General features: G+C 47.3%; 2 long non-coding RNA genes across 2 annotated transcripts; one reads left to right on the top strand and one right to left on the bottom strand.

Moving 5' to 3' along the window:
- Nucleotides 1-7,196: 7,196 nt before the first annotated feature.
- Nucleotides 7,197-12,588, top strand: LOC107179808. Its single transcript, XR_006212633.1, has 4 exons — nucleotides 7,197-7,233; nucleotides 7,564-7,636; nucleotides 10,756-10,843; nucleotides 11,741-12,588. It is a non-coding gene; the product is annotated as an uncharacterized LOC107179808 (long non-coding RNA).
- LOC122234717 lies at nucleotides 7,220-23,976 on the bottom strand. Its single transcript, XR_006212634.1, has 3 exons — nucleotides 23,705-23,976; nucleotides 14,183-14,450; nucleotides 7,220-7,677 (listed from the first exon to the last, which is right to left on the bottom strand). It is a non-coding gene; the product is annotated as an uncharacterized LOC122234717 (long non-coding RNA).
- Nucleotides 23,977-24,007: the final 31 nt, after the last annotated feature.

Here is a 24,007-nt window from a genome sequence, read left to right as displayed (position 1 = left end):
ATTTATATTTCTCTGACTGAATAATTTCACTTAGCATAACACCCTCCAGTTCCATCCATGTAGTTGCAAATGGCAAGATTTCATTCTTTTTGATTGCTGAGTAATACTCCATTGTATAGATCATTGTATCACATCTTCTTTATCCATTCAGCCACCGATGGACATTTGGGCTCTTTCCATACTTTGGCTATTGTTGATAGTGCTGCTATAAACATTGGGGTGCATGTGTCCCTTCGAAACAGCACACCTGTATCCCGTGGAGAAATGCGTCATAGCGCCATTGCTGGGTGGTAGGGTAGTTCTATTTTTAGTTTTTTGAGGAACCCCCATACTGTTTTCCAGAGTGGCTGCACCCGCTTGCATTCCCCCCAACAATGCAAAAGAGATCCTCTTTCTCCGCATCCTCGCCAACGTCTGTTGTTGCCCGAGTTGTTAATGTGAGCCATTCTGACAGGTGTGAGGTGGTATCTCATTGTGGTTTTGATTTGTATTTCCCTGATGATGAGTGACGTTGAGCATTTTTTCATGTGTCGGTTGACCATCCAGATGTCTTCTTTGGAGAAGTGTCTAGTCATGTCTTTTGCCCATTTCTTCACTGGATTATTTGTCTTTTGGTTTGGTAAGAGTTTGATAAGTTCTTTATAGGTGTTGGATACTAACCCTTTATCTGATATGTCGTTTGCAAACATCTTCTCCCATTCTGTCGGTTGCCTTTTATTTTTGCTGATTGTTTCCTTTGCTGTGCAGAAGATTTTTATCTTGATGAGATCCCAATAGTTCATTTTTGCTTTTGTTTCCCTTGCCTCCGGAGACGTATTGAGTAAGAAGTTGCTGCATCTGAGGTCAAAGGGGTTTTTGCCTGTTTTCTCCTCGAGGAGTTTGATGGCGTCCCGTCGTACATTGAGGTCTTTCATCCATGTTGAGTTTACTTTTGTGTCTGGTGTGAGAAAGTTGTCCAGGTTCACTCTTCTGCATGTCGCCGTCCAGTTTTCCCAGCACCGCTTGCTGAAGAAACTGTTTTTATTCCATTGGGTATTCTTTCCTGCTTGGTCAAAGATTAGTTGGCCATAGGTTTGTGGGTCCATTTCTGGGTTCTCTACTCTGTTCCATTGAACCGAGTGTCTGTTCTTGTGCCAGTACCATACTGTCTTGATGATTACAGCTTTGTAGTATAGCTTGAAGTCTGGGATTGTGATGCCTCCTGCTTTGGTTTTCTTTTTCGAGATTGCTTTGGCTATTCGAGGACTTTTCTGGTTCCATACAAATTTTAGGATTGTTTGTGGGTCCATTTCTGGGTTCTTTCCTGCTTTGTCAAAGATTAGTTGGCCATACATTTGTGGGTCCATTTCTGGGTTCTCTATTCTGTTCCATTGATCTGAGTGTCTGTTTTTGTGCCTGTTTATTTTTTTAAATATAATTTATTGTCAAGTTAGCTAACATGCAGTGTATACAGTGTGCTCTCGGCTTCGGGGGTAGATTCCCATGACTCATCGCTTACATACAACACCCAGTGCTCATCCCAACAAGCGCCCTCTTCAGTGTCCATCACCTACTTCCCCTTCTCCCCTGCCTCCCACCATCAACACTCAGTTTGTTCTCTGTATTTAAGAGTCTCTTAGAGGTTCCCTCCCTCTCTGTTTGAAACTATTTTTTCCAGAATTGTTCCTTTAATCCACAAAATTCTCACCTGCCCCTTTGCAGTGACCCTTCTTTCCACCCCCAGCTCCTGGCAACCCCTGATCTATTCTCTCCCTATAGCTTGTCACGGAAAGAGAGTCATACAGTATGCAGCATTTTGAGTATGGCTTCTTTCATAACACACAACCCATTGGAGATTTTTCTGTAGTGTTGTGTGTATCAGAGGATTGTTCCTTTTGGCTGCTCAGCAGTGTTCCATCGTATGGATGTACCCAAGTTTATTTATCCATTCACCACCAGCTGAGGCACATTTGGGTTGTTTCTATTTTTTGGTGATTACAAATAAGGTCACTATAAACATCTGCAGACAGATTTTTCTACGTATGTATGTATGTATGTATGTATGTATGTATTTAGAGAATAAGCAAGCGAACAGCGGAGGGGCAGGGAGAGAGGGAGAGAGAATCCCAAGCAGGCTCTGCTCTGTCAATGCAGAGCCCAACACGGGGCTCGAACCCGTGAACCACGAGATCGTGACCTGAGCCAAAGTCAAGAGTCAGACGCTTAACCACCTGAGCCACCCAGGCACCCCTGCAGACAGAAATGAAGACATTTCATTTCTCTAGAGTAAATACCTAGGAGTAGGACAGTAGGTCATATGGTAAAACATGTTTTACCTTATAAGAAACTGCCGAACTATTTTCTAAATGACTGTCATTTTGCCTCCCCACCAGCAATGTATGAGAATTCCAGTTGTTTCCGCTCTCGCAATCACTCGGTAGTGTCAGTACACTGAAAAAATGTGAGCCATTCTAATGTGTATTGTGCTGTCTCATTGTGGTTTTAATTTCTAATTCCCAAATGACTGCTGACATTGAACATCCTTTCATGTGCTTATTTGCCATATGTTTATATTTATTGGCGAAATGCCTGTTCAAGCCTTTTGCCCATTTAAAAATGTTTAGTTGTTTTCTTATCGAGTTTGGAGCGTTCTTTATATACTATGGATGCGAGTCCTTTCTTAGGTATATAATTTGCACGTATTTTCTACCATTCTGTGGCAGATCTTTTTTATTTTCTTGGTAGTGTCTTTTGAAGAGCAAAAGTGTTTCATTTGGGTTAAGGGCAACTTATCAAATGTTTCATTTATATCTATGTTAACATTTTTTAAGTTTATTTTTTTTTAATGTTTTTATTTATTTTTGAGAGAGAGAGCATGAGCAGGGAGGAGCAGAGAGAGAGGGAGACACAGAATTTGAAGCAGGCTCCAGGCTCTAAGCTGTCAACGCAGAGCCCAATGTGGGGCTCAAACTCACGAACCGTGAGCTCATGACCTGAGCTGAAGTCGGACGCTTAACCAACCGAGCCACCCAGGAGCCTGTAAGTTTATTTTTATTTATTTTGAGAAAGAGAGAGAGAGAGAGCAGGGAAGGGGCAGAGAGAGAGAGGGAGACAGAATCCCAAGCAGGCTCCATGATGTCAGCCCAGAGCCCGATGTGAGGCTCTAACTCACAAACCGTGAGATCACGGCCTGAGCCGAAATCAAGAGTCAGATGCTTAACTGACTGAGCCACCCAGGGGGCCCTATGTTGACATTTTTGAACAGCTTTATTGAGATGCGGTACGCAAATCCTACAATTCATTCATTGAAGGTGTGCAACTCAATTGCTTTGGTATGCTCACAGACTTGTGCAACCTTCACCACAATCAATTTTAGAACACCTTCATCTTCCCAGAGAAATCCTGCACCCCTCAACCCTCAGCCTCCTACTCCACCCTTCCCACCTCCAGCCCTAGCAACGCTAATCTGCTTTCTATCACTCTGAATTTGCTTACTGTGGGCATTTCCTACTCATAGAACACACAACACGGGATCCTTTGCAACTGACTTCTTTAACTTAGCATCATGTTTTTAAGGTTCATCCATGCTGTGGAAGGTACCAGTGCTCGATCCCTTTTTATTCCCAAATAACACTCTCTCGTATGGATATGCCACGTTTTATTTATCCGCCGTCAGTTGATGAACATCTGGACCGTTTCTGCCCCTTCGGCTATTACACATAAAGCTGCTATGAACATTTGCGTACAAGTTTTCATATGGACACAAGTTTTAACTCCTCTTGCTTATATGCCTAGGAGTGGGATTTCTGGGTCATAAACTGCCAGCCTGTTTTCCAAAGTAGCTGTGCTCCCTGACACCTCTACCAGCTGGATACAGAACTGCAATTTCTCTGCATCCTCACCAACGCTCACTATTGTCTGTCTTTTTGATAATAGCCCTCCTGGTGGGTTCCAAGCGGTACCTCATGGTGGTTTTGATTTGCATCTCCCTGATGAAGTTGAGTATTTTTTTTCCTGTGCGTGTTGGCCACTTGTGTATCTTTTTTGGACACCTGTCTGTTCAGATCTTTTACCATTTTAAAATTGAGTCATCCGTATTGTTATTACTGAGGTGCAATTGTTGCTGACACATTCTAGAGACAAGCCTTTTATCAGATACAGGGTTGGCAAAAGTGTTCTTTGATTCTGTGGATTGTCTTTCCACTTTCTTGGTGGCATCCTCCAAACCACAGAAGCTTTGCAATTTGACGATATCAAGTTTCCTTGTTTTTTTTTTTTTTTTTTTTTTTTTGTTTTGTTCTCTTGTTGATTGTACTTTTTTGTGTCATAGCTAAGAAACCGTTGCCTAACCCAAGGTCTGGAAGATGCACACCCTATGTCTTCGCTTAAGAGTTTTATAGTTTATCTCTTGTGTTTAGGTCCTTGATCCATTTTGAATTAATGTTTGGATATGACGTGAGGTAGGGATCCAGCTTCATCCTTTTGCAGGTGGATGTCCAGTTATTCCAGCATGAGGAACGAAAAAGGCTAGTCTTTTTTCACTGAGTGACATGCATTAGCATTTTACTGTACGTTCATCACCTATCCGTCCATCTGCACATGGCTCTCCCCATTTCAAAATGGTTTGCTGCCGACACCACAGTACTTCCTCCTAATCCTTCAGCGTGCACCTACCCCACCAACTACAGGTCAGTGTTTGTCCACAGTTTTCTTTTTTTTTTATGTAAAATTTACATACAATGAAGGGCACAGATCTGACGTGTGCCGTTTGGTGAGTTTTGACAAATGCGTTCACCTGTGCAATGCAAATCCTTTATCAAGATATAGCACAGCAACACCACCCAAGAAAGTTCTCTCGCATGCGTTTATTTTTATGTATTTGTTTTTGACAAATGCATGTGCCCATGTAACCACCACCCCAGTCGAGATATAGAAATTTTCCATCTCTTGAGAAAGTTCTCTTTCACTTCTTTGCAGTTAACCTTGCTCCCACCCAGACCGCACCCCCACGCAACGACTGATCTCATTAGTTTTGCCTGTTAACAGAATTTTATAGGAATGAAATCATACGATGTGGGTTATTTTGTGGTCAGCTTATTTCACCCCTGGCCAACATTTTAAAACAAAATAGAACAAAATAGAAAATATCAGAATGAATAGCATGCTGCAGGGTGAAATATTGCTTTTCTGACCTTTGCTTCAGATACACACACATGCATGCACACACACACACACACACACACGCACGATTATACAGGGCCAAAATAGAATATGCATATCTTACCATGGGGCAATCAAAAAGATTTAAAAGCTACTGTTCTCCTGGATTAGAACTGTTTCTTTTCTACCTGTCTTGTCACTCTCCCTACCCCCTTGCTTCCCGGATCTCATATCAATTACCCCAGTGACTGGTCTCACTTTCAAACTTCTGCAAATTTTGTTCCCCTTGGGTCACTCTCCCCATCTCGTCCCACTCATCTTCAAACTGGAGAACTCCCATTCATCCATCAGACGCCAGCTTGGTTGGCCCTTCTCTAGAAAATTTTCTCCATTTGCATGCTTTCCCCTCTCAGAACTGGCATCATGCTGAACCCTAATTATCAGGTCACTCTTTTCTTCAGCTGACCACAAGCTCCCTGGGGACTGGGGGCATGGCTCATTCACCTTTGCATTCCTTAGCAACTAGGATGTGATGACACATAATAGGCATCAATAAATGTTCATTGAATTAATGAATGAATAAACCACAGAGTTTGGGGCAACAGAGGTTTTTGGGTTTTTTTTTTTTTTTAACATTTATTTATTTTTGAGAGACAGAGAGACAGAGCACAAGCAGGGAAGGGGCAGAGAGAGAGGGAGACACAGAATCTGAAGCAGGCTCCGGGCTCTGAGCTGTCAGCACAGAGCCGTGTGCAGGGCTCGAACCCATGAACCATGAGATCATGACTTGAGCCAAAGTTGGATACTTAACTGACTAAGCCGCCCAGGCGCCCCTGGGGCAACAGAGTTTTAAATAAACCAGCCTGATTCTTTCCCAACAATCTTCCCATTCCTGCTTTTTTTTTTTTTTTTTTTTACCCTGTGTATCTCTGATTTCTTAACCATCAGGTTTTTAAAACCTCCTTCAATCGCCCTGAGACCTCAGCCTTTCAATTTTCCTCTCTGCATGTCCAATGCTAACCTTTCATCATCATTATTGCCTCCCAGATGTCCTGAGGCAACAACCTTCATTAGAAGATGACGTCATAGCCTTCTCTTTGCGGCCTTTTGCCCCAGGACCCTCCCCCATCTTGCCAAAGTTATATTAATTCTGTGGCCGTGGTTGTGCATGGAGGTGTGCATGGTGCGCGTCACGTGCACCGGAGAGATGGTCACCAAAATGTCACCAGGGGCCACCTCTGAGATTTGAGGTGATTTTCACTCAGTTTTTTAAGCTTTTCTGTATGGCTTCAACTTGCTAATTTAACTGAGAATTGCATCAATTATATACTGCTATAGGAATGCTGCCCACGGGACAATGGTTGGCCAGGTGACTCTGCTGGCCTTGGCTGGGCTCTTTCATGTCTGGGCATGGCTGGCTGATGGCCGATCTAGACTGGTCACGGCTTGACAGATGAAGCAACTCTACTCCACATTATCTCTTATCCTCTGCGTGGGCCCAGCCTTGAGGCATCCTCGTGGCAAGGGCAGAAATGCAAATAAATCCAATCTTGGAAGCAAACCACGCTTCCGCACCCCGCCTCCCCCATCACATCTGCTAACATCCTACTGGCCAGAACGAGTCACATGGTGGAGCTTGGAGTCCAAGTCAGAGGCACCCGTAAGTTACACGTCAGGGAGGGTGTCTAGGGAGGGTTAAGAGAGACCATCATTGCAACTGCCTACAACACATGTTCTGTCTTCGTATATTCAGATGCAGTAAGCTGGTTTCATGCAAGATGGCTGCCAGGGCTCCAGCCCCACATCCTCCAGGTGGCACGGGTGAGACACCTGTGGACAGCACAGGTGAACTCTCTATTTTAGCAGCTCCAGAAGAATCTCAGAGTCTCTCTGGCTCCAATGAGTCACATGCCCAGTCTCTTACCAAATCACTAAGGCTAAGGGACCACAGAGTTCTGATTGGCCCCTCCTGAGTCACCTGCCCACTTTTGAGCTGGGGTGGAGTCAATCCTACCTAATTTATATGGACTGAGGTTCAGGGAGGGTGGCTCACCGGAGGACTATCAAGGATGCTACAGAAGGTGGCTGACTTAGGTTAGGTAGCCCCAGAAGTCTCTGAGACAGGGATTGGAACACAATGCATCTGTGAAGGGATCCCCGAAAAGACTGTGAGAGGGCGGGGAAGTGATGGGGGAGGGAAGGGAGCCCATGCAGGAGCGTTAGTGAGCAGGTTAATGCTGGGGGACCAAGCTCCGTCCCTCTGGAGCCTCTGGGACACCACAGAGCATGCCTTCAAGTTGTTCCTGACAAATGACCTGGGATGCAAGAAACTGGGCGATTTACCTGCCAATTCCAATCACCATTGGCTGCGACTTGCCTCCGTGGGCCCTAAGTCTCTGACACTTCTCCTCGCCCTCTGCACAGGCTAAGCTGTCTCCCGTGGCCAGAGAATGTCCTTGGGTCGAGTCACTGGCGCTTGCATCCAGAAGCTGGACTGGTAAGTGCTAGGGGTTAGGGGCGGGGCGTTGACAGCATCTACTATGGTGGGAAAAACAGGTCTCAGGTTAGGACAGGAGTTCATTTTGGTCTGGGTCCTGCCCTCGAGGCAAGGAAGCCCATAGGTACAGAGCCTCTGGATAGAATCCCAGAGCGGTTAAAGGCACGGGCTGTGGAGTAGGGGAGGTACAGGGTATAGTTCGCTTTCCCCACTCACTAGCTGTGAGACCTGGGGCAAGTCACCCCACCTCTCTGGGCCTCAGTTGATTACACGGCACTGGGCACATGGTGAATTTCCAAGAAATGAGAGCTACAGGGCTGAGTCCAGTCTGGAGGAGTGACATTTCCAGAGGCATCTCTGAGTGTCCTGAGACAAGGAGGAGGTAGGAGAATCAGCCAGAAGTAAGTTGAGCTAAAGACAGGGACAGCACTCAAGGAGGAGTGAAGGACGTCACCAAGGACAGGAAGCACTGATTGTGCCAGAGTCTGCGAGAAGACCCAAAAAGAAAGTCTGGAACCAGGAGGCCACCCCGTTTAGGAAATATACTCTGGGAATGCAGCACATACATTGGCTTGTCCCTTGTTCAAAGGGTCTGGTGTTCTACTGCCTTCTTCTTGCAAAACAGCCACAATGTTGGAGGGGGGAGGTCACCCTGTCGACAGCTTTTCCATGCTGCGTTCCTACTTCCTCCCACCGGGGACTAACCAGTACCAAGATTTCCCTGCTACAGGCTGAGCAGCCAGTAAAGCACCACAAGAGTTAAGACTGTAAATCCAATAGACTGGCTTGAGAAAATAACCAAAATGTAGGTAGGGGGAGATCTTGCTGGCTTCCGACCTGGCTGGATCCGGGAGCTCAGACAGAAACATCGAACACCGGGATGTAATTTCACTCTCTCTTTCTCCGTCTCTTGACTTCCTTCTGTGGGTTTCCATTGATAGAAAGGACCTCACCTGGTGGTTATTTGATGGCACCCAAAGGCAACGAAGTTAAAATCTGCACCTTCCGCACTCGCGTCCAGTTGCCAAAGGGTGTACGTGCTCTTGTCCCAGAGGCCCACCATAGCCCTGAAGCTCAGCCCGATTGGGACACGCGCGGAGGGCACTCGGGTCACATGCTTGCCCCCTGACCAAGCTCTGTGGCCTTGAGGCCCATGGCACCAGGTCCACTGAATGACAGAGGTCTGGACCACACGTTCCCATCCTAGGCTGGGCATCGAGTCCCGTGCATGCATGTGCATGGAGAGTTGAGGGTGGGCAGATCCCCGGAGGGAAAGCAGGCCGTTACTTTGCAGCATGGGGACAAGTGTGTGTGGGAGACAAGCCACTCACATCCCCCACAAACATGCACATAGTTCCTACGTCTTTGATCAACCAGCTGAAGAGGCAAAGCCATGCCTGGTCCTGCTGAAGGTGGGGGCAGCTCTGGGAAAACAGAGAACCTCACAGGACAGCACCCGGAATGGAGCCCCACTGTGTGCCAAGCCCTGGTTTCCATGTTCTTTCATTGTCTGGGGCTTCAGCTCCTCCTCGGCCACTTCCTGCCCGACAGTCACGGGTAACTCACGGAACCTCTCCAGGCCTCAGCCTTCCTCTCCTGCCCCACTCTCCGTTCATTCTCACTCATTCACTCACTCAGTCACCGGGCCCTCTGTGGGTGCTCGGGATACAAGACAGGTGTTCACAGCCGTATCCCAGTGCCTGGCACGTAGCAGGTGCCCATTCAATACTGGTTCCAGGAATCAATGGGCAAGACAAAAGTCATAGCCTCAAAATGCTCACTGTCTAACAGAGAAAACAAACGAATTGTAACATGCCCTCAGCCCTGTTGAGGAGGGAGCCTCTGTCTCGGGCTCAAGAATTCTCCAGTGAGGAGGCATCAGGTCCTTACGGAAGAAGATGCTTTCCCAGCCTGAGGAAAGGAGGAAACGCACAGCTAGCCCAGGAACCGCGTAAACCGCGGTGCAGAGCTGACGGGGAAGAAAGTTCTATTACTAACCTCTTATTAGGGGCTGGAAATTTTCCATCTGCCTTTACACGCTTGGAAAGGCTCAGAATTTACGCACAAGGAAATGGGAGGACCCTGGCTCCTGCTCTCCCCTCCACTGGGCCCCAGCTCTCACTTGGATTATTGTCCCAGCTGGTCCCCAGCTGTGTCTCCATCCACACAGCTGCCACAGACAGAGGTTATTCTAAAAGCCAAGGCTGGGCCTCTCATGCCTTGGTTTGGAATTCTTCGAGGCTCCACGTCACCCAATCCTAGTGTTCAAGATCTTTTTGTAACAGCGCCTGAGCCGCACGGCTCACCCCACCGCGGCACTCCCCGGGGTGGACTTGAACACCCCACGCTGCCTTTTGTGCCTCAGTTGCCCGTCTTCCCTTCTGCCTCTGCCAGAAGGCTCCTCTGCTTCCAACTGCAGGCCTCTCCTCTTCAGAGATGTCCTTAGGACCTCTTCCGGAGGCCCCCCCCGCCCCTCCTCAGTACTCCCCATGCTCCCTGTTTGCACAGTTTCATCCCCGACCACAGTCTGGTTACGCCTGAACTGAGCACTATTTCTTGAGTCGTCATTGCTACGAGCTACAGATCAACCTCAAGGGACTAGAAACAAGGAGTAAGGCTGGGACCCCACCCTTTGGGGAGCCCACTGTCTGCTGGGAGGGTCTTCTAAGACCTGTGGTCAAATCGCTTTCTATAGGTGGGAAGCCTGTTTCCCTTAACCCCGGGGTTCTAAAGTGGGGGCCACGTGATTCCCCCTCCCCCAACAAGGGGGCATTTGGCAACATATGGAGACATGATGATGGTCACAGCTGGGAGGATGTTTCTGGAATCTAGTGAGAAGAGGCCAAACGTGCCACTAAATATTCTACAATGCACTGGACAGCCGCCCACGGCAGGGGGCTATCCGGTTCAAAATGTCAACAGAGCTGAGATTGAGAAACTCCGGTTTAACCCTTCAGCAACGGGGAGCTACAGAGGGATTCTTGATTGGGGGGGGGGCGGGAGAGAGATTGATTCAACTTTGTGAACTCCGACAGCTGGGTTGGTGGTGGCCTGGATGAAGACACCCCAAGACCAGGGTAATTCAGGACTTTTCCCTCCCCCTCCCCCCCCCCCCCCAGGAAATCAGCCAAGTAAGGAGTCTATTCTTCAGCCCCGTGTACATTCCTCCCAGATGACAGATCATAACCATTGCAACCAGCAAAGTGGGTACGTAATGTCTGTTGGGCTCCTGGGAGATGGTTCTCTCTTCCGAGAAAGGGCATGCACGCTCAGCACTGACGAGTTACGAGACCTTGAGCAAGTTACTGACCTTCTCTGCGCCTGTTTTAAAAAAGGGACGAATAGCACCTAAGTCCTAGAGCTTCCGGAATTAGTATGTAGGTATATTGGGCTACAACAGGGTCTGGCATAAAGTGCCACACTACTATCTAGGATCTTTTGTAATAGGTAATTCCATATGTAATCCCTAATGTCTTTTTTTTTTTTTTTTTTTTTAAGAGAGAGAGTGTGTGCGGGGGCGGGGGGAGAGGGGCAGAGGGAGAGGGAAAGAGAGAATCCAAAGCAGGCTCCACACATGGAGCCTCACATGGGGCTCGATCCCACACCCCTGGGACCGTGACCTGAGCCGAAATCAAGAGTCACATGCTCGGGGCGCCTGGGTGGCTCAGTCGGTTGGGCGGCTGACTTCGGCTCAGGTCACGATCTCGTGGTCCGTGAGTTCGAGCCCGCGTCAGGCTCTGTGCTGACAGCTCAGAGCCTGGAGCCTGTTTCGGATTCTTTGTCTCCCTCTCTGTCTGCCCCTCCCCCGTTCATGCTCTGTCTCTCTCTGTCTCAAAAATAAATAAACGTAAAAAAAAAATTAAAAAAAAAAAAAGAGTCACATGCTCAACCGACTGAGCCACCCTGTACGTATCGGCTCTTAATACCATCCCGTCATTATCCCCACCACCATCACCAACATCATCATTGACGTTACCGTCGCCCCCACTTACCATCACCTTTTTAACCACCATCATCATCTCCACCAACATCGTCATCAACGTCCCTGCCCCCCCCACACCTGTCATCCCCACCATCACCATCACCATCATTGTTTTCTTCTAGAGAAAGCTTGTTTATGGAGACCACCCGACTGGGGCACGACTGGATGTCACCCTGCCCCAAAGGCGACGGCCAAAAGGACCAACGCTCAGCCCCTTCGACACAGTCTCCTGGTTATGTCCACAGAACTTGGCTCAGGGTCGTGGGCTCTCCCTCCGTCCTTACCCGCCAAAACCAAAGAGCCACGCCAGCTCAGAGGTTCCAGATGGCTCTCACTCTCGAAACGATCCCACAGGGGCCGTCCTGTAGAACTAAAACAAAACCAGACAGAAAACCAACCCCCTCCTCCCCCCAAACCAGGCAACGAAAGCATAAACAGAGGTTTCAAGTTTCTCCTAGTAAAGGCAGGCTGGAGCTTGGCCACAGCTGGTGTAGTTCAACTGCTCGAAGACGTCAGTGAATTCCCTCTCACCTTCCAAGAATTCCAGATACTGGCTGTTGCCAGTTTGTTCACAGATGTCAGGGCTCCCACAAATGTGGTTGTCTTGACCCCCCTCTCGCGGGGGCAAGACGTTCTGTGGTTGTAGCTGGAAGACCACTGCCATCAGGAATGCTAACATTTTCCCAGAGGCTTCCTCCCCACAGACTCCCGCTTGTGTTTCACTGGCAGAACTGCGTTACTCAGCCTACCCCCTGCCCCCTGCCCTGCCCCCACAGGACAAAGGAGGCTGACGAAGCTAGAACGGGATTGCCATGACTGGCGGAATCAGGCAGGGTACATCGCTGCCCCCAGATAAAGTCTGGGTTCCATCAGCAAGGAAGAACGTGGGGGGTTGAGTGTCACGGTTATATGTCAAGGTACTATGGCTGCGTGCCAAGCCATCCCCGAATTTTGTGGCATTTACTTTGCCCCATGAGTCTGCAATCTGGCAGGGCTCAGTGGGGACAGCGGGTCTCTGCTCCACTTGGCGACAGGTTACAACAACAGCGACATTTATTTTGCACATGATTTTTGCGATTTTGTCGGAGTTTGGTGAGTTAAGCTCATCTCCGTTCCCCTTGGTGTCAGCTGGGATGGCTCTAGAATCAGCTGATGACTCGCTCGCTCACATCTGGACCTGGGCTGGAAAGTTCCAAACAGCTGGGGCTCCCTGGGCTTCTCACTGTATCTCTATGTGGACGGCCCATATGCTCCCTCCAGTGTAACTGGACTTCCCGCGTGTCAGCTCAGGGATCCCAAGGTGTGAGTTAAGAGAAAGAGAGGGAGGGAGGGAGATAGAGGGATGGAGGGAGGGAGAGAGAGCGAGTGAGCATTCCTAGTAGAAGCAGGACCTTAGAAGTCACTGCATCCTATTTCCACCACATCCTATTTATTAGAAGAGGCCCACTGAGGGGCGCCTGGGTGGTTTGGCTGGTTAAGCGTCTGACCTTGGCACGGGTCATGATCTCACGGTTCGCGGGTTCGTGCCCCGCATCGGGCTCAGGGCCTGGAGCCTGCTCCAAATTCTGTATCTCCTCTCTCTCTGCTCCTCCCCCGCTCTGACTCGGTTTCTCCCTGTCTCTCAAAAATAAATAAACGTTAAAAAAAAGAAAGAAAGAAAAAAGAAGAGGCCCACTGAGGCCAGGTCACGAGTAGGAGAGGGGAACTAGAGTCCATCTTTTGGGAGGGAGATAAATGATTGGACGTGTTTTAATGTCACATCTACGTACCAATGACAGAGACCTAGAAAAAAAAAAACAGACGGTAAAGCACTGTGTTGGGTGGAGAATTAAGAGGACAGCTGACCAATGCTTTGAAACGCTCTTCTCTCTTCAGATCCTAAAACTTACAGCGGTTTGCTCTCCGAAGAATCAGAGTGGGGTCTGCTCAGCAAAGGAAGTAATTCCTCATTTAATTTTAACTTTTTTAGTGTTTATTTTTGGGAGAGAGAGACAGAGTACGAGAGCGTGAGCGGGGGAGGAGCAGAGAGAGAGGGAGACACAGAATCCAAAGCAGGCTCCAGGCTCTGAGCCGTCAGCACAGAGCCCGACGCGGGGCTTGGGTCCATGAAGCACAAGGCCATGACCTGAGCTGAGGTCGGCTGCGTAACTGACTGAGCCGCCCACGGACCCCAGTATTCCTCATTCTAGAGGCAGAGCAACCCTGTGGCAGTTACTGTCTCCCGCCTTGGCCTTGGTCCAGTCAGCCTTGCCACCTCCTGACCTCTGACCTCCAGCACCCGCAGCTCTTTGCCTGGGGGCTTGTCTCCTGGCTTTTGGAGCCTGCTCAGCACCCCCTCTGGTCCTTCTCCTACTTCCACCCTCTGGGGCTCTGGGCGAATGACTGGGAGGAGGAGGCGTATAAATACCCCAGCTCCCTCCCCCTTGGTGAGATGACTTTACCGTGCTCGGTCCCCTCTTCCAAGAGTTCTGCGGCACAGCTAAGCCTCAGTTGGCCACAGGGACTACCCACTTAGTGATGCAGACTGTGTTCACTCTTTCCCTTCCCAATCGTGCTTCCCATACCTCTCTCGGGTTTTCCTGGGATCGCCGTGGAGATAAGTTGCTGGCATGAGAATCCTAGTCTCAGAGTCTGCTTCCAGGGAAAACAAAGGAAGGCAACGAGGTTTAGAACTTGGAGGACAGGACTCGGAGTCTCAGCTCTGCCACGGAAAGCGCTTGGACATCATCGCTGCCACCCTCACAGGAGAGAAGCTGAACAAAGTGAAGACTGAGGACGTTCCGTAGACCCTTCAGGGAATGGAGGTCATGGGGCGTGCCGCCACCCCGAAATCTGGAGGGACAAGGTGAACACAGAGATTCACAGCTAAGAAGACCAGCTTACCAGGTGCAGAAACCACCTTAGCTAATAATCGGTAGGCACACTTACATGATAATTCTGATAAACTGCAGGAAGTCGACTGAACTAGCTCGGGAGATAAATCCTGGGGGCCCAGTCTTAGAAGGACCCCGTACTTTCATAGATTTTACTTCGAGGAGCCTAGCACATTCTCAGTTAACACCAGACAGAAATCCCCTCCTGTCTGGGGGTAGGGAGAGGGGGAAGTAACCCTTCTAAAATATGCAGAAAGCATTCTCCATAACAAAGGCCCGCCCTCTCAGGGAGGCTTCCAGGGCCACATCTGAGCTGAGAAAAGGGAAATTAAGACAACTCCAGCCTCATCTAGCCTTCCCATCTCTAGTAAGGCAAGAAAAAAAAAAAAAAAAGTCTAAGAAATGCTTCTGAAGGTCAGACTGGGAACTCAGGTCCTACAAAACGGACATCCAGTTATAGATGGCTTCTCCTCAGACACTCCTCTGACACATCCACGGGCTCCAGTGTACCGGTGGAGTACGACTGAGAATAGAAAGACTGATTTTATTTACTAAGGAGTTCTTAGGGAAACCCAAAGACCACAGAGGGTTAAAAAAAAAGGAAACAGGAGAAAACAAAAGCCTTCAGTACCTACAGCTACAGCAAATATCAAACACAGCCAGCTTCTCGCCAGATTAACCTCACATTAGCAACCTAATTATCTTGTTTCCTATTATGCGCTGTATCGGGTCCGGCTTTCCACAGAAATTTCCAAGATACGCTGTAAAGGCAAGAAAAAAAAACACAGCCTGAGAAGACAAAGCAACTCTCAGAGGCAGAGAGGACCCAGGTTCGAGACTTAATCCGACAGTAACTACAAACGGATAGATAGTAAAGCACCTCACAGAGAAAGTAGACGATGTGGAAGCACAGAAAAGGACACTCTATGGAGGACTCAGAAAGGACCGTCAGGGGAAAAAAAAAATACGCCACACAGAGATGAGTAACGGTCTTAGTGGGCACGTGAGTTGGCTGGACACAGCCCAGGGAGCTTGAAGTTTTGTCAACAGACACTTCCCAAACTGAAATGCAGACAGAAAAAGACTGAAAAAAGAAAAAAAAGGGAGAAAATATTCAAGGACTGTGGTGTCACTGAAAAGGCGCTGCATACGCATAAGGGGAAAACCAGAAGGGGAAGAAAAGGAGAAAGGAACAGAAGGAATGTTTGACGTGCTTAGCTCCCCCGCTATGGTGGAGAATCTTCTACGCTAATGACAAACACTGCAGAACAGATCCAGGAAGCTTAAAGAATACCAGGCGCAAGATAAATATCAAAGGATCTGTACCTGGGCATGCCATATTCAAACTGCAGAAAGCCAAAGACAAAGAAGAAATCTTGAAAGGAGCAAGTGGGGGGGAAACCCCTTATCTATAAAGAAACAGACTTTTTGTCAAAACCAGGCTAGCAAGAAGAGAGTGGGATGAAGTATTCAAAGTATTGAAAGAGAAAACCACCAGGGCACCTGGGTGGCTCAGTTGGTTAAGCCTCCGACTCTTGATTTCCGCTCAGGTCGTGATCTCACGGTTCGTGAGACTGAGCCCGGAGTCAGGCTCAGGGCTGACAGTGTGGAGCCTGCTTGGGATTCTCTCTCCGCGCCCCCTCCCCGCCCCTCCCCCCGCTCGAGTGCATGCTATCACTCTCTCACCCTCTCTCTCAAAATAAATAAATAAACATTAAAAAAAAAAAGATAAAAGCCACCACCAACCTAGAATTTAGCATCCAGTGAAATTACCCCTCAAAAGTGAAGGAGATGTTCTCAAACAAACCAAAACCAAGGAAATTTGTGGCCAATAGACCTGCCTCCCAAGAATTGTTAAAAGAAGTTCTTTGGAGAGAAAGAAAATAATGTTAGAAACTCAGATCTACATAAAGAAGAGTGTCACAGGAGAAATAAATTAAGGAAAATAAAAATGAAATTGTACGAAAAACCCTGAACTGATGTGATACATAGCTATTCAAAGTAATAATCATGTTGGGTGATTATAACATACGAATAAGTGAAATGAATGGCAACAAAGTTACAGGGAATGGGAGGGAGGAATTGGGAAAACTTTGTAGTACCTGTAACACAACACAGTGTTGCTCGAAAATAAATTTAGATTACGTTGTAAATACATATTGCAATATGTATGACAAATGTGTATGCAAAACTCTATGACAATCAGTAAACTTTAAAAAAAAAAAAGAAGTATAATTTATATGTTAAGAGAGGAGAGAAAACTTAATTCTATAAAATGCTCAGTGAAGACCAGAAAAATCAGAAAAAGAGCATGTTTTTTAAGAAACAAAGAAAAAGTGCAATGAATACAAACCAGTTACCAACATGCTAGATATTAGCCCAATTATACTGATAAACGTTTTAAAGTTGAATAGTTTGAATACACCAACTAAAATATAGAGACTGTCAGAGTGGATTAAAAAGTAAGACCCAACTGCATTTTGTCTACAAGAAACCCATTAAAAAATTTTTTTTACGTTTATTTTTGAGAGAGAGAGAGAGAGTGTGTAAGGGGGGGAGGGGAAGAGAAAGAGGAAGTCACAGAATCTGAAGCAGGCTCCAGACTCCAGCCTCTGAGCTGTCTGCAGAGCCTGACACAGGGCTTGAACTTGCGAACTGTGAGATCATGACCTGAGCCAAAGTTGAATGCTTAACTGACTGAGCCATCCACGTGCCCCTACAAGAAACCCATCTTAATTGTATACATGCGCTTAAATGAAAACTAATGGGATAAAGAAAGGTATACCATGCTAACATTAATCAAAAGAAAGCTGGAGTAGCCGTATTAACTTCAGACAAAGCAGACTTCAGCACAAGGAATAGTAGCAGGGATTAAAGAGGAAATTATAAAATGATAAAAGGGTCCATTCTCCAAGAAGACATAACAGCCCTTAATGTATATGCACCTAACAACAGAGTGTCAAAATACATAAGGCAAAAACTGATAGAACGGCAAGGAGAAATAGACAAATCCACTATTATTTGGGTAATAATATCATTGGATCTTAATAATATTGGAAGTTGGAGACTTCAACACCTTTTTTTTTTAGTGATTGACAGATCCATTAAGCAAAACTCAGTAAGCATATAGCTAAATCGAACAGCACTATCAATCAACTGAATCTAATGGACATTCACATAACTTAACAACAGAAGATTATACTTTCTTCTAAGCTCACATGGAACATTCACCAAGACAGACCACAGTTTAGACTGTAAAGTAACTGTAACAAATTTAAAAGATTAGAAATCATATAAAATACATACTTAGTCTACAACGGAATTAAACTAGAAATCAATAATAGAAAGCAACCTGGAAAATCCCAAAATAATTGGAGAAGAAAAAGCACACATAGATCAAAGAATACATCAGAGAAGAAATTTTTTAAGTATTTTATTTTTATTGTTTAAAGTTTATTTATTTTGAGAGAGAGAGAACAATCATGAGTGGTAAAGGGCAGAGAGAGAGAGAGAGAGAGAGAGAGGGAATCCCAAGCATGCTCCACACTGTCAGCACAGAGCCCGATGCAGGGCTCAATCTCACGACTGAGATCATGACCTGAGCTGAAATCAAGAGTCGGACACTTAACCAACTGAGAGCCACACAGGTGCCCCTGAAATATTTTTAAATAAATGAAAATAAAAACATAACTTACCGAAATTTGTGAGGTGTGGTGAAAGAGGTGCTTAGAGGGAAATCTATAGCATTGAACACAGATACTAGAACTTAAGAAATCTTGGGGCGCCTGGGTGACTCAGTCGGTTGAGCATCCGACTGTTGATTTCAGATCAGATCATGGTCCCAGGATTGTGGGATCAAGCCCACGCTTAGCGTGGAGCCTGCTTAAGATTCTCTCTCTCTCTCTCTCTCTCTCTCTCTCTCTCTCTCTCTCTCCCCTTTTGCCCTTCTCCCCAGCACCCCCCTCACATTCTAAATTAAAAAAAAAAAGAAATAAAACTAGATTTTTAAAAATGTTTATTTATTTTTGTTAGAACACAAGAGAGGGAGACACAGAATCCAAAGCAGGCTCCAGGCTCTGAGCAGTCAGCACAGAGCCCAACATGGGGCTCAGACTCACGGAACATGAGATCATGACCTGAGCCGAAGTCTGTCCCCCAACTTACTGAGCCACCCAGGTGCCCCGAAATAAAGAAAACTCTAAAATCAGTAACCTAAAAGATGAAAAATAAGCATATTAACATATGCTCCACACAGTATGTCCTTAGGGGAATTGCAAATTAAAATGACACTTGATAGGGGGCGCTCAGTGGCTCAGTTGGTTAGGTGTCTGGCACGAAGTCGCCGTTTGTGGGTTCGAGCCCTGCTCGGGTTCTGTGCTGACAGCTCAGAGCCTGGAGCCTGCTTCAGATTCTGTGTCTCCCTCTCTCTCTGCCTCTCCCCTGCCTGGCTCTGTCTCTCTCTCTCTCTCTCTCTCAAAAATAAATAAACATTAAAAATTTTTTTTTTAAATAACAATAATATGCCAGTACACATCTACCAGACTAGCTAAAATGCAAAAACACTGACCACACCAAATGCTGGCAAGAATGCAAAGCAGCAGAAGCCTCGTTCATTGCTGCTGGAAATGCACACTGGTAGGGACACTCTGGAAAAGCGTTTGAAAGTTTCGTGCAAAACGAAACATTCTCTAACCATGTGATCCAGCAATCGCACTCCTCTGTATTTGCCCAAAGGAGTTGAAAACATGTCCACACAAAACTTGCGCACAAGGGCTTGAAGCAGCTTTATTCCTAACCGCCCAAGACTGATTTGGATAAAATGTGGTACATCCCGACGACGGAATAGTATTCAGTGCTGAAAGAAAAAGAAAAAGAGAACGAAGAAGAAAAAGAAAAAGAAAAAGAGAATGAAAAAGAAAAAGAAAAAGAAAAAGAGAATGAGGAAGAAAAAGAAAAAGAGAACGAAGAAGAAAAAGAAAAAGAAAAAGAGAACGAAGAAGAAAAAGAAAAAGAAAAAGAGAATGAAGAAAAAAAAAGAAAAAGAAAAAGAGAATGAAGAAGAAAAAGAAAAAGAAAAAGAAAAAGAGAATGAGGAAGAAAAAGAAAAAGAGAATGAGGAAGAAAAAGAGAATGAAGAAAAAGAAAAAGAAAAAGAAAAAGAGAACGAAGAAGAAAAAAAAGAAAAAGAAAAAGAGAATGAAGAAGAAAAAGAAAAAGAAAAAGAGAACGAAGAAAAAAAAAGAAAAAGAAAAAGAAAAAGAGAATGACGAAGAAAAAGAAAAAGAAAAAGAAAAAGAAAGAAAGAAAAAAAAAAAAAGAAAAAGAAAACCATCAAGCCCCCAAAAGACAAGGAGGAATCCTAAAAGCGTATTCTAAGTGCGGAAAACTAAACAGGAACAGTAAATAGATCAGTGGCTTCCAAGGTTCACGCTGCTCTATCCTGGCAGACACAAGTCATCGCGCATTTGTCCAAACCCGATTTTGTCAAAAGTGTCACGGAGTGAGTGAACCGGGACGTAAACTGCAGACTTTAGTTAATAGCAACTGCGTAAATATCGGTCACTAACCGGAACAAATTCACCACATTAAGGCAAGACGCTAGTAACAGGGAAAGTCATGCTCATGGAAGGGAGGTGTGTGGGACCGGTCTGCACTACCCGTTTTTCTGTAAATCTACACCTCTTATTGAACAATTTTATTCATCTTTACCACTCCTTTAAAACCTGAGAGATGGGCTTAAAACGAGTGAGTTACGATGTGATGTGAGCTGAATTTGTATTGAAGCCACACTTGGGAACCCCCTGGGTGAAGGGACTGGGTTTTTATTATTTGGGGGTCTCCAGGCTCCTCCCTAGGCCCGACACAGAGCCGATAAAGGCTGCATAGCGCGGGGCAGGTGAATTTGAATAATGAAACCGTATGCAAAGTGACAAGCTTCCCATTTATTGCCTCTGGGGCCTCACGACAATTCCCTGTTCTCTTGAACTCCTATGTTGACATCATTTCAGACTTACAGGCAGGTGGCGAGAGTCGTCCAAAGAATTCCCGTGTTCCCTTCCCCCGATTTCCCCCCCAAGCCTTCACGGAGGACCCCATGTGGTGTGACCTTCCCTGTCTTTCCAGTGTTTTCAGCCCCATTTCCCAAGGAAGAAACGGGCTGAGGGAAAGGCCCCATTTTCATCTTCGTTCTGTTAGGAACAATGATGAACATTCACTGAGCGCCTACGACGTGCGGGGCATCGTTGCAAGCACTTCACCGGCCTTTTGGCATTTCCCCTCACCTGGCCCCAGGAAGCAGCCCGTCGGGGTCCCACTTGGCAGATGTGGAAGTTGAGGCACAGGGACGGTGACCCTGCGGCCCAGAGTTCCACAGTCAGTAAGTGGTGGACTTGGTCTGCGGAGGCAGGTGTTTTGGGGGCAATTGAAGAGTGAGGTTGACTTAAAACTACAGAAAACAGGGTGGGAGCCAAGCTGGGAGTGTGGGAGGGCAGACGGCACAGGCCCCGAGATCAAGAGTCAGGCGCTCAACTGACTGAGCCACCCAGGCTGTCCCTTCCTTATGACTTTCTTAATAACATTCTTTACTCTAGCTTACTTTATTATTATTATTATTATTTTTATTAAAAGCTTTTGTGGGCGCCTGGGTGGCTCAGTCGGTTGAGCATCCGACTTCAGCGCAGGTCATGATCTTGTGGTTCGTGGGTTCAAGCCCCGCGTCGGGCTCTGTGCTGACGGCTCGGAGCCTGGAGCCTGCTTCGGATTCTGTGTGCCTCTCTCTGCCCCCTTCCCCGCTTGTGCTCTCTCCCTCTCTCTCAAAAAATATATAAACTTATGGGGCGCCTGGGTGGCTCAGTCAGTTAAGCGTCCGACTTCAGCTCGGGTCTTGATCTCACAGCTCGTGGGTTTGAGCCCCGCGTCAGGCTCTGTGCTGACGGCTCGGAGCCTAGAGCCTGCTTCCGATTCTGTGTCTCCCTCTCTCCCTGCCCCTCCCCCGCTCACGCTCTGTCTCTACCTCTCAAAAATAAATATTAAAAAAAAATTTTTTTGAAAGCTTTTAAAACATGTCTATTTATTTATTTTGAGAGACAGAGCACGGAGGAAGGGCAGAGAGAGGGAGAGAGAGAGAGAATCCCAAGCAGGCTCCGCCCTGTCAGCCCAGAGCCTGACACAGGGCTCGAACCCACGAACCATAAGATCATGACCTGAACCGAAACCAGGAACCAGACACTTAACCAGCTGAGCCCCCCAGGCGCCCCTCTAGCTTCCTGTATTCTAAAAATACAGTATATAATACTGTACAACATGGAAAATATGGTTTAATCAACTGTGTTATCTGTAAGGCTTTGGTCAACAGTAGGCTATTAGGACTTACGTTTTTGGGGAGTCAAAGTTACATGTGGATTTTCTACTGCCCCGGGGTCTGCACCCCTAGCCCCCCATGTCATTCAAGGATCAGCTGTATATGAGTTTGAGTCCCCGGGTGTGAGTGTGAATGTGTGCGGGTGTGCGAGTGGATGTGTGAGTACGTGAGTGTGAATGTATGCACGTGAACGTGTTTGGAGAATGTGAGTGAGTGGGTGTGAGGGTGGGTGTGAACGTGCGTGCAAGCTTTTCTAGGCAGGAACAAACCTTTGTCAGTGAAGCAATGCCTATACCTGCCCCCAACCCCCCCCCCCCCCCCCCCGGCCATTGCTCTTGGCGGATTTCACGTGAAATGCAGAATTCCCGGGCGCCTGGGTGATTAAGTCGGGTAAGCGTCCGACTCTTGACTTCGGCTCAGGTCGTGATCTTATGGTTCACGAGATCGAGTCCCGTGTCGGGCTCTGCGCAGAGCCTGCTTGGGATTCTCTCTCTCTGCCCCTCCCCTGCTCATGCTCGGTCTCTCTCTCTCTCTCTCTCAAAATAAATAAATAAAAACATGAAAAAAAAAGAAATGCAGAATTCCCATCTGACCTGAATTCCTCTTGGAATTCACAGCTTGTCTGGCCAAGCATCCTGGCTCTTGCTGAGGCCTCTCTCCCTGGCTGCCCTGGCTGTCCCCAACCAGCGTTCATTACACACAACTGCTTGCGTTTGTGACTTGTCAGGGCTCCCGCCTGACCCCCCAGGGCTAAGAAAGCAGGGGATGGGTATTTCTCACTCTCTCCTGCCCCCAGCTCAGGCCCTGGCACATGGAGGCATTAATACATACATGCTAAATTATTGTAGCTTTTCTCACCTCTAGGTATTTGCTCGCCCCATCCCCTCTGCCTGAATGCCTTTCCCTTTTCCCTCCCTTTTCTGCACTGATCTTTGGAGAGACCGTCAGAGGCCATGTCCTCCAGGAAGCCACCCTTGACTCCCCCCCCAAACTGTCTACTATCAAATACTTGAACTGTAAGGTCTCAGTAAGCAGGGTCCATATTTATTTCGTATCTCCGTATCTGTGTCCTCAGCACTTGTCACAGGCTTAGGCACACAGTAGGGCCGAGAGAAAAATAAGTGCATGAAAAATAACGAAAGAGAATTGAAGTACTGTGTCCCCTCCCAGAGGCTTCTCTGCTCCCCTGGCTCACCCTCCACCACAGCAAGCCCATCGGGCTGTCCTTGGCTGTGAGGATTCTGCCTCTACTCTGAGACCAGGAGCTCCTTGAGCCTAAGATGGGGTCAAATTACCCTCTGGATCTCCAGCACTTCGCAGCCTGAGTCAGCACATCCTCTTACCTTACCTCCTTTCATTCATTTTCCCTTCCTCAAGTCTCTCCGGCCAAGCTAGCCTTCAGACAATTACTCCAACACGCCACCCCAGGGCCTTTGCACTTGCTGTTTTCTCTCCCTGAACTAGTCTTCCCCCATATTCTGTTCAGGATCAGCTCAAACGTGTCTTCATCAGGGACACCTTTCAACCACCGACCCCGACTGGCCTAATAGGTCCCTCTCTGCTTTACTTTCTTCTCCGGACCTCTTGTCACCTGAAATATTTTATTCTCTTAGCATTCTTCCCTACTGCTTGGCTCCATTGGGGTTTTTATGGTGTCCAGTGGTTAGTGGTCTACGGGGCCTGGGCTCAAATCCCACACCTGCTGCACGATTCTCACCAAGTTGCCCCTCTGTGCCTCAGTTTCCCCATCCGTAAAAACGAGTGATAGTAATACAGCTCCCTCCTAGGGTAGTTGTGAGAGTTAAATAAATTACTACATGCAGTGCCTCACAACAGAGCCTGCCAGATCTTACCAGCTATCGCCAGAAGAGTTGTTCCACTATCTAAATTCTTCGGGGCCCCGGCATAAGGCAGGCGCTCAGGAAACACTGAAGGAACAAACGCACAGGGGCACCTCGCAGAAGCTGGGCCTTTGGGAAGGGCAGAGGGATGAAAGCCGCCCAACGCCCCAGCCCCACAGGCACCTGCCCCTCTGCGACGCGAGGCTGGGGGCCGGAGCCGGGACGCCATTCGGAGAGCCAGGGGGAAGCACTGCGGGGTTCTGGCGGGAGAGGCCGCGCGGGCGAGGAGGCGGGCCCGGGAGCCAGGCCGGGACA

This window comes from Panthera tigris, chromosome E3 (genome assembly GCF_018350195.1).
Source record: "Panthera tigris isolate Pti1 chromosome E3, P.tigris_Pti1_mat1.1, whole genome shotgun sequence".
Taxonomy (NCBI): Eukaryota; Metazoa; Chordata; class Mammalia; order Carnivora; family Felidae; genus Panthera; species Panthera tigris.
Note: the sequence above shows the minus strand (reverse complement) of the source record. Positions and strands in the feature narration are given on the sequence as shown.